The sequence below is a fragment of the Vulpes vulpes genome, chromosome 15 (genome assembly GCF_048418805.1).
Source record: "Vulpes vulpes isolate BD-2025 chromosome 15, VulVul3, whole genome shotgun sequence".
Taxonomy (NCBI): Eukaryota; Metazoa; Chordata; class Mammalia; order Carnivora; family Canidae; genus Vulpes; species Vulpes vulpes.
This window is the reverse complement of record NC_132794.1, coordinates 6,640,269-6,652,673: the sequence shown is the minus strand read 5'-3', so window position 1 is coordinate 6,652,673 and position 12,405 is coordinate 6,640,269. Positions and strand designations below refer to the sequence as shown.

The window sequence follows — 12,405 nt, the reverse complement described above, 5'->3', positions numbered from 1 at the left end:
TATTTGAAAAAACTAGTTGATGAGGAGCCTGGATGTCTCAGTTAGTTGAGCATCAACTTTTGGTTTCAGCTCAGGGTCATGATCTTAAGGTCCAGAGATCTCAGGTCAGGCTCTGTGCTTAGCAGAGAGTCTGCTTGAATTTCTCTCTCCTTCCCCCTCTTCCCCTCCCCCCCTTTAAATAAATAAATAAAATCTTAAAAAATAGAAAAGAAAAAATAACTACTTGAAGAAACAGCATTCTCCCACACTGAACGTGTGCTCCCATAGGGAAGGACAGAACACAGTGGTTACGACATGAGGCTCTGTAGCTGTATGTCCAGATTCAAATTCTGGTTCTATCATTTACTCTTTATATGACTTTGAACAAGCTGACTAACCTTTCTTCACCTAGACTTCCTTATGCATATAATGGGTGTAGTAAAAGTGCTCCCCATATACATGTGACCAACAAGCATATCACTGGGCATCAGAAAAGTGCATGTCAAAAACACAATGGGAAAAAAAAGAAAAAAAACACAATGAAATATCACCTCACACCCATTAGGATGGCTATTATAAAAAAATTTTTTTAAGAAACTGATAATGGCATGTGTTAACCAGTATGTAGAAGAATCTGGAACCCTTGTGCACTACTGGTGGGATTGTAAAATGGTACAACTGTTATAAAACACAACTGTTATAAAACCTCCACAGTATGGAGGTTCCTCAAAAAATTAAACATGGAATTACCATAATATCCAACAACTCCACTGCTGGGTATATGCGCAAAAGAATTGAAAGAGGATCTTTCCTCTGTTCACCCATCTGTACACCCATATTCATAACAGCATTATTCACTAGCCAAGAGATAGAAGCAACTCAAGTATCAGTCAACAGATGAACAGATTTAAAAAAATATGGTCTATACAAATAATGGAATAGCATTCAGCCTTAAAAAGGAAGGAAATTTTGTCTCATGCTACAACATGGAAGACATAAAGCTAGGTGAAATAAGCCAGTCATAGAGGAACAAATGCAGCATGATTCCACTGATGGGAGGTATCTAAAGCAGTCAAATTTACGGAGCCAGAAAGTATAATGGTGGCAACCAGCAGTAGTGGAGGGAAGAGAGAGGAACTGTTGTTTAGTGGAGACAGAGTTGCAGATTTGGCGGATGAAAAAATCTGGAGATCTGCTTCATAACAGTGTGATTATACTTAACACCATTAAGCTGTACACTTAAAAATGGTTCGGATGGCCCACTTCATGTCATGTGTTTTTTACCACAATAAAAAATAATCATAAAGATGTGCCTTTCCATAGGCTGTTGTATGGATTAAATGGATTCACATGTGAAAAGCCTAGAACACTGGTTGGCACAGTCATAAATGTCATCTTTATTAATGAACCCACATCCTTTGTTCCACACTACATCAATGTGTAGAAATCCTTTTAGGTTTGGGGTCTTTTCTATCTCATGTATTCTCACTTTTCTATCTCATGTATTACTCTCTAAGCTTTATTTGTCCTATCTACAAATTATTATTAGGTGTCCATCGCACTCAAATAAAAAACAGTTATCACTTCCAAACACCACCTTGCCTGAAATTACTGAGTATTCATGGGCCCCAATCATTGAAAGTTAACTTAATTAAAACATGTGGAATATATCCTGTTAAAAAAATTCTTATTAGGACACTAAAAAATATCACATGAATTTTTTAAGAAAAATATTATTTGCAACTTCTTCAATTTCGTAAGATACAATTCGAAGTCTCAGATTATTTTCTTTGTCTTGAGTTTTTAACGGCCACCCAATTTATTGAATGGCAGGGGTCTGACTTGGCAGCAGTCGATGTCAAGAAAACACATGAGTGTTTTCAAAGGCAGTGTGATGGGGCTGTCCCGAATCTAACATAGTCAAAGGAAGCATTGAGCCCAGATCACAAAATGCAATGGTCCCTTATTTCTTAGGGACTATTCTGGTCATGACTTTCCAAGAACAATATGGGTAGAAAAAAAACAAATGTCCATAAAAATAAAATCAATATATGATATCTCAAAAAATATTGTATAAAATGGGTTTTTAAAAAAAGCTAGTTGTGTTTTGTCTGCAAAAAAGACGTTTAAGCAGATACGCATTTGAAATGTATGAGAGTCAAATATTTATCCAACCATTTGTTCGGCTTTAAAATTATTTGATAAATATTCATTGAAAGATTTCTAGGAACTAGGCACCATGTTAGGTGTTAATTGTACCAGTCATGAACAGAAACAGCCACCCTACTGTGTTATTCTAGAAGGCAAAAGTTGACATAATGATGGACACCATCTGAGGTCAGTCTAAGGAAGCCCAGGCTGACAGAATGAGCCTAAGATGGCAAGGACCATTTAGGGAGGGGGTGATCTCCCCACCCTGGGACTATGCAGGTAGAGACAATATGAGCATTAGGAATGCCAAGAAGAAACTTCTACACTAGGTTCTAATGATCTGGTGTAGATAACAATCTACCTCTCCTCCAACTAGAAACACAATGAGCTCCAGTTTCAGAACACACTGAGTGGAGAGTAATTTGGGTATATGATGTCCAAAGAAGTTTCATTTCAGTTAACCCTCTGAGCAAAGACCCAAAATGACTCAGACCTATCTGAAATCTGCAACACTTTGTTATGTCAAAAATAATCAGCTCCCCTCTGCATGGAAGAATACTGATGACCCATTATTAGAATCTCAATTTTGCTTATGATAGGACAGCATTCACCTAGAGGTCACATCCTCCCCTCTGAAACTTCATTGCAGCTTTGAAAAATATCACAAAGATAACAGCTAAAAATAACTGGAAGCAACCAAGATGCCCTTTAATAGATGAACAGATAAGCAACCTACAGTATGTCCATAGCATGGAATATTATTTGGCCATGAAAAGAAATGAGCTATTGAACCACAGAAAGATGTAGAGGAAAGTTAAATGCCGGTACTAAGTGAAAGAAGCCGGTCTGAAAAGACTACATACTGTAGTCTAACTCTGTGACATCATGGAAAAGGCAAAACCATGGAAACAGGAGCCCCTGGGTGGCTCAGTGGTTGAACATCTGCCTTTGGCTCAGGGCATGATCCCTGATCCTGGCATCGAGTTCCACATCAGCCTTCCTGCATGGAGCCTGCTTCTCCCTCTGACTGTGTCTCTGCCTGCCTCTCTGTATCTCTCATGAATAAATAAGTAAAATCTTAAAAAAAAAAAAAAACCATGGAGATAGTAACAAGGTTGGTGTTTGCTGGGGGTTCAGGGGAAGGAAGGGAGGGGTGAATAGGTGTAACAGGGGATTTTTAGGGTGGTGGAATTGCCCACTAGGATACTGTAATGATACATATATGGCATTACACGTGTCCAATCCTACAGAATAGACAACACAGAGTGAACCTCAATATAAATTATGTACTTTAGTTGGTAATAATGTATATTGGTTCATCAATCTAATGAATGCATCACACTTTAAAAAAAGAAATAAATATTTAAAAATTTAAAGACAAAGAATCTATGCTGAAACAGCAAAATATTAGTAGATACATAGATAAATAGTAAATAAACAAATGAAAAAAGTCATGAGGAAACTTCTCAGGCATGTCTTCCTTTACAGAAAAAAAAATAATTCTCATTTCCAAAATCCAAAAACTATTGCAAAAGAATTCAATGTGGTATTTTCAAAGCATAATTATTGAGTATAAAATACAATGTGAAGATAAACTGCTTTGCATATTTAGGTAAGGTCAACTGCAGGGCTGATAGCAAGCTGTGGGCGTCTGGAGTCACGTGATGGCGATCCCCTCGGACTGTCACCACATGTGTTCAAACGTGACTGACCCCAGCACGACTCAGGCTGGAATGAGAAACAGGATATGAGCGACCGGGCAAGGGTTCCCCTCTTTGCCAATCACCTGTCCTGCAACATTGGACAACTGGCTTTTACAGGTGTCTATTTTCCCAGGCAAGAAATGGACAGAATAGACCAGCTAGTAGTTTTCACACTGGTCCCCAATGGGAGAGAGCATCTGGGGACAGTGAGGGGAGGGGGACAGTGCAGGGCAGGAGCGCACTGGCTTCCACCAAAAGAGTTCCACTCTATTAGGAGGGGGTATTTATTGGGCTTTTCTGTACAATTTTAGTTATATAAAGGACTCCTCAAGCTAAATAGTTCTTTTTTTTTTTTTTTTTTTTTTTTGAGAGACATCTGGTTCCTTTTCCCTGAAGGTATTTGCTCAAGCCAAGGAATGAAGCACCTGTGAGTGAGGAGCAGATGAAAGCTGGAAACATAAAAACTTGAGGGAACCTTTTTTTCATTTTCAAGGGGATTATCGAGGGAAGAATGTACTTTGGCTCCCGTAAGCCCATCCAATATCTGATCTCCCACCTTGGCCACTGCTGCAGTTCTACAGGATGTCATCCAGAGTTCCAACTGCCTAAAGGAAGAAAGAATCCCATCTGGATTACCAGGGGCCCGTGTTTGGAGGGACCGGTGGGCACTATCTGGGTAATCTCCATACTCAGAAGGAAACAAATGTTTCTTCCAGGTTATTTACCAGGTAATAAGACAAACTAACAAAAGGAACAGAGGCAAATCCCCACGATGGTTTACAGACAAGAATCATGGACTCTTAAGTCATAAGAGCCCTAAATGAAGAAGGAAATAAAGCCACAGAGGGAAAGATGTTGCAGAATGCCATGCAATGGGAGGCACATCTGTAACCCAAAGCTGGTCCTGCCAGTGATGATCTATTCTAAGCAAAGATCTAAATGAAGATCCTTCTGCTCAGTCACCAGCTTCTCTTTGCTTGCTGGTTGGTGTAAAAAGCATCTCAAATTCCTTACCTTCCTGGACTTAACAGTGAAGGAAGACCCAAGACAACAGCATGCCTGGAAGCAGCCAGTGCAGCTGGAGCCTGCCAGCCCAGCACCCCCAAGGGTCCTCCTGTGCCCTGAGAGGTCACCCAAAGTGTCCCCACCCCACCCAGAGAGGAGATGCCAGCCCTGCAGAGGAGCAGAGGGCAGTCTTATTGATAAGTACCTAGAAAACTAAGGCAACACCCACATCCCAGTTATTAAATCTGGGAAAAGAAAATGTCACCACAGCACATCATGCAGCTCACCTCTTATATTTATATAGTTATAATAATGTTAGAAGTGAACATTAATCTCACTGACATTTTTGCTTAACTACTCTGGAAGAATGGAGGAATGGAGAATGGAGGGAGGGGAGTGAACTCAACTCTCCTCTTCCTTAATAGAAAATCAATAATATCCAGATTGAAAGCTCAAGAAGAAGCGCCAGGAGCCCAGGACTTATAAATATGGACAGAAGAACAGCCAAGAACAGCTAAGGGAAGCTGGAAGGCAGAGAACGAGCACTTTTCATTATAAGCCCCGAAATACCATTTAACTTTATGCATATGTATTATGTTGAGGAAAAAAAAAACAGCAATTAAAGTAGAAAACTGATAAAGGACATAAGAGGCCTTCAGAGTGAACAAACTCAATACTTGATGGGTGTTGTGTGGGAGATTTCTATGGATGTGTGAGAGCCCAGAGAGACATAAAACTTGGTCCTGAAGCACTGCCACTTGCTCCTGGCCAGGGCTGTCTCATTTGCCCAGTGGTCTGACCAAAGCTCCATGGGGAGAAACTGGCACCAAATACGTTTGTCTTCATGATTTTAGGAGCACGCTCATTTGTTTATTTAGTTCATGTCACAATACCAAAAAACTAAGCAAAACAACAGCCCCATGTGCCTGTTTGGTACTGTACAAATCTCTTCCCCAAGTCCACGTGCAAATTCTTTTCATCCTTCGCCTTTCAGAAGCCTTGAAGCTTAAAGTGTAAATTAGTTTAAGAAGAAAAACCTTCTGAACGATAAGGTGGCAGTGTATATAGCAAGAGACTAAGACACATACCTCGATCACACAATTCCACTTCCAAGAATGTACCCTAGTCTTTGGAAAACTGTGGAGAATGATTTGTAGCCATGATTTCCAACCCTACAGGCATGTGAGAATACGGACTTCTAGGCTTCACCATCAACAGAGCCTGATGTAACTGGTCTGTGATGGGTCCTGGGCACCCATATCCTGCAGTCAAGATAGAGAACTCTGGGATCATAATACAACAGAAAACACTCTAAATACTCAATGGAAAGGACGGGTTAAATCCATCACACTAGAACTCCACAACGGAATCCCAAACAATCTTAAAATAATGTGGCAGAAGGAAGATATTTCATTAAACATATTTATGGAGATGGACAGATATTTATAATGTGTTATTAAGTAAAAAAAAAAAACCCAGGTTATATAAACTTTGTAAATGTGATATGATCTACTTTTGGAAAAAGAGTATCTATAAAAGAATCACCACTATTGTAGAATTAAATGCACCATTGTCAGTAGCCGTAATGTCTGAGTGTGGAAAGATTTAAATATTTTTGTTTATGTGTGTGTTCTAGTATTTCCACAATGAACAAAGTATTACAGATACCACCCTCTCAAGTTCCAAAATGCCCAGACATACCTCTTGTAAGCTTTAAACATTTTAATGCTGTTCATCTAGATTTCAGCTCACACCACCCCTGCTATAACCAATAAACCCACACACACATCCCCAGCCTTTTCCCGGGGCACTCCACTGCCTGCCAAGTCTCCAGGGTGGAAAAACAGCCCCTGGGTCTCAGCTTTCCTTTGCAGGTAACAAAGTTCGGCTGCCTGAAACCCAAACTATCCTGGTAACTTTGTTGTACTCACTGACCTTCTAAATTCAAAAAAATAAATAAATAAATTTTTTTTCAAAAAAAAAAAACCCATAAAATTTAATTTAATTTAATTTAAAACTAATTAATTCACCTTTCCAACTCTGAGGCTCAAGAAGGGAGCACCTAGATTTGGGACTGTGAGAAAGACAATGCGGAAATCCCAAACACACCCCTGATCCCTCCCATTTCCAGCCCCACTGAATCATTCACCATCACTGGTGGAAGATGCTGGAGCACTGGGGACACAGGGGTAGGTAGGAAGAACTGGTCCTAATAGACATTGGGAACATACACGCAGTTTCTTAAGAAGCTTGCAACAGGAGAAAGGGGCTGAGTTTCAGACCACTGAGAGGGAACAGAGCCTTGTGTTCGTAGCAAAGAAGGCAGGCTTCCATTGCCTCTGTCCTTCGCTGTAACCACCTGATGCCCACTCTCTGCCCGAAGCCCCTTCTTGGATTCCTTACATCAGAGCTGTCCACCAAAAAGAACCAAGCTGCGGCGTTTCAAAGAGTTATCTTCAGAAGCTTTTGAAACTTAAGATAAAAGCCATCCAGGAATTACAACCAAACCCCAAATATGAGGCTTTGGGTTCATGTTTGAGAAGAAGGCCTTCACACGTGGCCCAGTTTGAACAGCCTACTCCCCAGGTCCTGCCTTTTGCCACCCTAGTAGCAATCAGGCGGGACACCGGAGCAAGCAGGAAATCTAAAATTAGGTTTGACTACCTATAATGGAGGATTTATGGGATGGTTTAATTAGCAGTCTCAGGATGAAAACCCAAAGTGGAAGAAGGAGAAACATCTTTGTGGACATGCCCAGTGGGCCTGCATGCACTCCGTGAACCTCACCTACAGCCAGGGAAGATGCGGGAAGGCAGAGGGACAGGGCAAGGACGCACTTCTTCCTTCTCCTAAGCTTGACACATGCCACATCCAAAGGTGCAGTGGCCCTGGTCCCTTTACTTAAAAGGCAAACGGAGGTCTTGACACCACACAAAGAAACTAAGTGTTCTGAAGAACAGAAGAACCGGTTCAGTTGAATCCCCTCCTGAAATATTCTAAACCACAAGAACAATGCTCCAAAGGTCAAAAGAAGATTCTCCTGGACCACAACGTGTTGCTGAGTGTTGCCATTGCACCTGTGCTTTGCCATTTTCCGTACCTGGCAAGATCCTTCGAAAACTCCCAGAGTACCATTTTTGGGGAGCAATTTTAAAGACTAATTAAACTATGTGGTAACATAAATTCCATGTGTTCAGAGAATTTTCAAGAAAATATGAGAAAAAAAAACAAAAGGCTTGAGCCTGTGTGGGCAGGGGACGGAGACAGGATAACAAACTCTGTCCCCTGAAGTGGGGACCCACAGCTGAGTGCCCAGAGAAACCACTCACGGGTAGCGGTTTGGAAAGCAGGGGTCACTGGAGACTGGCATGACCACCCACAGTCCCCTTCTGTGCTCCCCTCGACAAAAGTTAGTGAGCTTGGACATCTCCCCTACAAGTGTTCCCAGCCAAGCTCTCTCCCCTCTCCGGGTGGCATCCCTGGACCCAGCAGGGAGTCGGAGATGCCAGCCTGAATCAGGGCCAAGCCAGAAAGAGAAATGAAAAAGCAGGGGCTGTGGTTGGCTTCTTTTCCAGCGAAAAATATGGCTCCAGTTAGCAGGGCGGCTTTCTCTCTGCAAATCGACGTGACAATATTCCTATGAGTAGAAGAATCCCTTGAAAAGAAACATTGCATTTATTACAACACACAACAAAACCGGAGGACATCGTTGCTTTAAAAAAAAATCTTATTTTCTTAAAGGAGATTTCAACTTTCCATGGCAAAAGCACTTTCCAAGGTCCCTCTTGAGAAGGCTGGTATTTAGATGTGGTTTCTTAGCATACTGGAACCTTCCTGGACACGGAACAGCAGGTGCCTCGGCCTATAGAAATCTCTTATAAGGAGACCAGCACAGAACAGTCCTTTTCTTTTTTTAAAAAATATTTTATTTATTTATTCATGACAGACACAGGGAGAGAGAGAGAGAGAGGCAGAGGCACAGGCAGAGGGAGAAGCAGGCTCCATGCAGGGAGCCGGATGTGGGACTCGATCTCGGGTCTCCAGGATCACGCCCCAGGCTGAAGGCGGCGCTAAACCATTGAGCCACCCAGGATGCCCGAACAGTCCTTTTCTACATGAGTAATTAGCAGGAGGGTAAAATTCAGTATGACTCGGGTCCTCCTCACACTTCTTTGAATGTGGTCTAGAAAGAGAGAGTTTAACCTTAACTCTAAGGCTCTGGTCACACGGTTATCATAATACAGGATTATTATAATATATGTGTTATAATGTAATATACATACACATAACCTGTGTAATATTATATGTAAGAGCTTACATCTATTAAAAGATTTGGGGAGGAAAAATGCCACATAGAAATCATATTGAATAAAATAGAGCCAAGTGGGACGCCTGGGTGACTCAGCGATTGAGCATCCCTCTTCAGCTCAGGTTGTGACCCTGGGGTCCTGGGATCGAGTCCCACGTTGGGCTCCCTGCAGGGAGCCTGCTTCTCCCTCTGCCTGTGTCTCTGCCTCTCTTTCTGTGTGTCTCATGAATAAATAAATAAAATCTTTTAAAAATAAATAAAAATAAATAAAACAGAGCCAAGCAGTGAAATAAGTCTCAAATGACCTAGGAAAGGAAACAGTGTTTGATATTTATTCTGTCTGGATACAGACGTGGACGGACTTTGTGTCATCATTGACTCTGGTTCGTTAGGATCATCAACGTTTTCTAAGTTCCTGGGCTGTTTTATGGTCAAAAGGCCCAATTATTAAGTTTGAAGAGAATTCCCCAGAAAGAGCACAGCAAAGTAAGTGTCAGCTATTGTCGTAGAAGAGGAGATCTCATCTACAGTATAGATGAGCCTATACTATAAACAAACATCATAGGTAAGTGTTCAGGCACACTTTGCAGTATGTCATCTAACCCGACCTGATTACCAAAAAAAAAAAAGAAAGAAAGAAAGAAAGAAACACCAGATACCAATGTGATCTTACTACTATGGCATCCACTGTGCGAGGAGTCACCTCATAAAGAGGTATTTTTAGTGATTTTTAAGGGCAAGTATTCAGAAAAGTCCAAATCTCTGCTCCATGTGACCATGACCTAGCACTTGGTCACCCTGCTGCTAATTATCCAAATTCTGACTGCAGGTCACCGCTGACTCAAGCTCATGTCTGTCTGTAAGGCATTAAAAAGAAGCCATGTGGGAAGAAGAAGAGGGGAAACTTTAAGGAGAGCGAGCTCTCCTAACCAGCCAGCGCTTGCTTGGAGTTAAGCACCCCTTCCAAGGCAGACAACAAAGACAAAAAGAATCCTGGAAAAAACGTACCTTTCACATTCCAAGGAGCGGGCACAGATGGCCCCGGGGGCGGGTGGAGGGAGCCGCAGGGCTCTGCAGGGCAGCTGGGAGATGCTCGAGCATAACCACTTGGATCTCCTGCCTCAGATGCAAGCAAGCTGCCTTGTGATGTTCCAGAAGGAAGTGTACCAGCAGAAAATACCATAACACTTCCTCTGCCACGAGCTGGAGGTAAGCATTTAAGGGAGCGACTTCATCCGTGCGCCTTCCTCACTCCAGGAACGTCGTCTCCCATTTGGCCCTTCTAGAAGATCATCGGGGACTGTGCAGCCCTCAGCGGAGAACAAGAGGGTTATTTGTGGGGCTGCTCCTGGGGAGGAGAGACTCAAATGCAGCGCTAGATTCTTCCCAAGCCGTGCTGGTTTCACAACACACATTTCTCTCCCTGCCTAAGAATCTGGCTTTTCCCTCGTGAACTTTTTTTTCCTATTTTCGGGATGGTTGGGTCACTTCTAGTAACTGTGCTTGAGCGGAGCTGTCAGCCCCGGGCGTGGGCGGGCCCTTCCGACTCTGGTCTGCCTCACGGGACACTCACCCTCCGTCTCTGAGTCAGTTGCCTTTTCATGGAAATACTATTCAATGATCATTTTCATAAAAATTTGTGCTGGCGCGGTTTTGTTGCTCTTGACGTTGGCCCAAGTGTTTTTCTCTTCTGATTGATTTTTGGTCTAAACTCAGCATGTCTTTTTTGGTTGTTTATTTTTTAATATATTTCCATTTTTACTGGAGGGGAAACATTAGCGTCAATGTGATCCAGCTGCACCAGATCGGCCACACGACCCGCATTTATACATCCAAGAGGACGGGAAAAGGCTGTCCGCAGAAGCCGGAGGGCTGCTCCTGCCCGGACTCCGAAGGGAAGGCGGCCCTGCCAGTGGCTACCACACTAGGGGCCACTGGCCCCTGTCGACGTGTTTTTGCAGCGTGGGTGTTTCGGCAGCCCCTCCGATCTTGTACACCCAAGTCTGATCAGAATCCTCCCTCCGGGGCACCTGGGTGGCTCAGTGGTTGAGCATCGCCTTCAGCTCAGGGCGTGACCCCTGGATCCTAGGGTCCTGTCCTGCATCAGGCTCCCTGCTTCTCCCTCTGCCTGTGTCTCTGCCTCTCTCTGTATCTCCAATGAATAAATAAATAAAATCTTAAAAAAAAAAAAAAAAAAGAATCCTACCACCTTTTCGCATGTGGAAAGAGCCTGTGGAGACACCTCCAGAGTTTGCAGGTTTAACGGAGCCCTCTGGGAAATACAAAGGGAGCCGTCAATTGCTTTTTGCTTTATCGCTATCCGTTCTCAGGCCACGCTCCCGGACAGATGCCCTCTCTTCTCCTAAGCTGAATCTTTTTCAAAGCTAAGCACGGGCATTGTGTACGTAAGCCATGTGTTCCCAAAGAGGCTAAAATCAGTTCTCGGAGGATGAGAAAAAGTCTTCAGTCTTTTCTTGTATAAAGTACAGACTACACCTGAATGTAGATAGACATATAAATGTATAATGTGAAATTCCTAAACAGATAGGGTATCTGTGCTGTTAGATTAGTACATGGGAGAAGGAGGATTTGGGGGAAAATGTCTGAAAAGACTCCACCTGCAGTGGATTGCTCAGGAAAAATAGTTGAAAACACTAATTTAAGCCTAAGGGTAACTGCATCACAAAACGTTGTCTCTTCGCCACATGTTAAGCACCGAAGCCTCAGTGATAAAGTAAATGCTGTCTGCACTTAGTCGCATCTGTTTAGGATGTCCCCATCGTTATTCTCATGAGAGCGATGCTACCCTGACAGGCTCTTTAACCGACGACTCACACACACACACCACCCCTTGCTTTAGAAGCCAGTGGGTGTCGAGCAGAAGAAACAAAACCAGAGAGAAACAAAAAAATAAATAAAAAATAAAAAAGGACAGAAATAAAGAGTGAACGAACTGAGACAAATGAAGCAGAGGAGTGTACTTATTCAAAAACATCAACCTATTTTTTTTTTTAAGTGTCTACCAACCGGAGATTTCTCAGGACATCGTTTCATTCCATATTAAGTAAGTATCCAGGGAGCAATCTTTGCCTTGCCTGAGTCTGTTATGAATCTTGCTTATTCCAGAAGGGAAGCATGCATTTAACTTTCTCAAATACATGATATGCAATTCTTATTTCACTTGCTTGGAGCAAAGACTAAAAACTAGTGTTCAATCTTGTTCTCCGTGCCAGTGCAAACATAACGAATCCTGATCCT

At 42.5% G+C, this 12,405-nt stretch overlaps 1 protein-coding gene across 2 annotated transcripts in view; it reads right to left on the bottom strand.

The window, feature by feature from the left end:
* ERG (ETS transcription factor ERG) overlaps window positions 1-12,405 on the bottom strand; it is a 253,342-nt gene that overhangs the window by 229,592 nt on the left and 11,345 nt on the right. The window contains exon 1 of one of the 2 annotated variants that reach the window (XM_025987277.2): window positions 10,156-10,571. The exons of the other annotated variant lie outside the window; for it this stretch is intronic. The gene's annotated coding sequence lies outside the window, so the exon portion shown is untranslated. Of the gene's footprint in view, window positions 1-10,155; window positions 10,572-12,405 lie in introns of those variants that run through there. 2 annotated transcript variants of the gene reach the window in all.